Here is a 1,467-nt window from a genome sequence, read left to right as displayed (position 1 = left end):
AAACCACACAAAGACTCAACCAAGAAAGAGAATTACAGGCCAATCTCACTCATGAACATCGACGCAAAAATCCTCAACAAAATACTGGCAAACCGAATCCAAGAACACATTAGAAAAATTATCCATTATGATCAAGTAGGCTTCATCCCAGAGATGCAGGGCTGGTTCAACATATGAAAATCTATCAGTGTAATCCATCATATAAATAAACTGAAAGAAAAAAAACATATGATCATTTCATTAGATGCTGAAAAAGCATTTGACAAAATTCAACATCCCTTTATGATAAAGGTCGTGGAGATACTAGGGATACAAGGGTCATACCTAAATATAATAAAAACTATTTACAGCAAGCAGACAGCTAACATCAAATTAAACACAGAGAAACTCAAAGACATCCAACTAAAATCAGGAACACTACAATGTTGTCCACTCTCTCCAAACATCTTCAATATAGTGCTTGAATTTCTAGCAATAGCAATAAGACAACATAAGGGGATCAAAGGGATTCAAATTGGAAAGGAAGAAGTTAAGCTTTCATTCTTTGCAAATGATATGATAGTGTATATAAGCGACCCCAAAAACTCTACCAAAGGACTCCTACAGCTGATAAACACCTTTAGTAATGTGGCAGGATACAAGATCAACACCAAATAATCAGTTGCCCTCCTATACAAAAAGGATAAGGAATCAGAGAGGGAAATCAGAGAAGCATCACATTTCATGATAGCCACAAATAGCATAAAATATCTTGGGGTAACTCTAACCAAGGAAGTGAAGGATATATTTGACAAGAACTTTAAAGCATTGAAGAAAGAAATTGAGGGGGATACCAGAAAATGTAAGGATCTCCTTTGCTCTTGGATTGGGAAGATCAATATAATAAAAATGGCAATTCTACCAAGGGCAATTTACAGATTCAGTGCAATCCCCATCAAGGTCCCATCAAAATTCATAACAGATCTTGAGATGACAATAATCAACTATATATGGAAAAACAAAAAAACCAGGATAGCCAAAACAATCTTATACAATAAAATAACTTCTAGAGGCATTACCATCCCTGACTTCAAACACTATTACAGAGCTACAGTATTGAAAACAGCTTCTTATTGGCATAAAAACAGAGAAGTTGACCAATGAAATCAAATCGAAGACCCAGATTATAACCCTCAATCCTATGAACACCTGATTTTTTATAAAGGAGCTAAAAGTTTACAATGGAAGAAAGAAAGCATCTTCAACAAATGGTGCTGGTATAACTGGATGTCAGCCTTTAGAAAAATGAAAGTAGACCCATATCTATCACCATGCACAAAACTCAAGTCCAAATGGATCAAAGACCTCAATAACAATCTGAACACATTGAACCTGATAGAAGAAAAGTGGGAAATACTCTACAACATATGGGCACAGGAGATCACTTGGTACGCATAACCCCAGCAGCACAGACATTAAGGGCAACAT

This window comes from Alexandromys fortis, unplaced genomic scaffold, assembly GCF_014885135.2.
Source record: "Alexandromys fortis isolate MF-2015 unplaced genomic scaffold, M_Fortis_MF-2015_v1.1 scaffold_457, whole genome shotgun sequence".
NCBI lineage: Eukaryota > Metazoa > Chordata > Mammalia > Rodentia > Cricetidae > Alexandromys > Alexandromys fortis.
The sequence above is the reverse complement of the archived record's forward strand: the minus strand, read 5'-3'. Positions refer to the sequence as shown.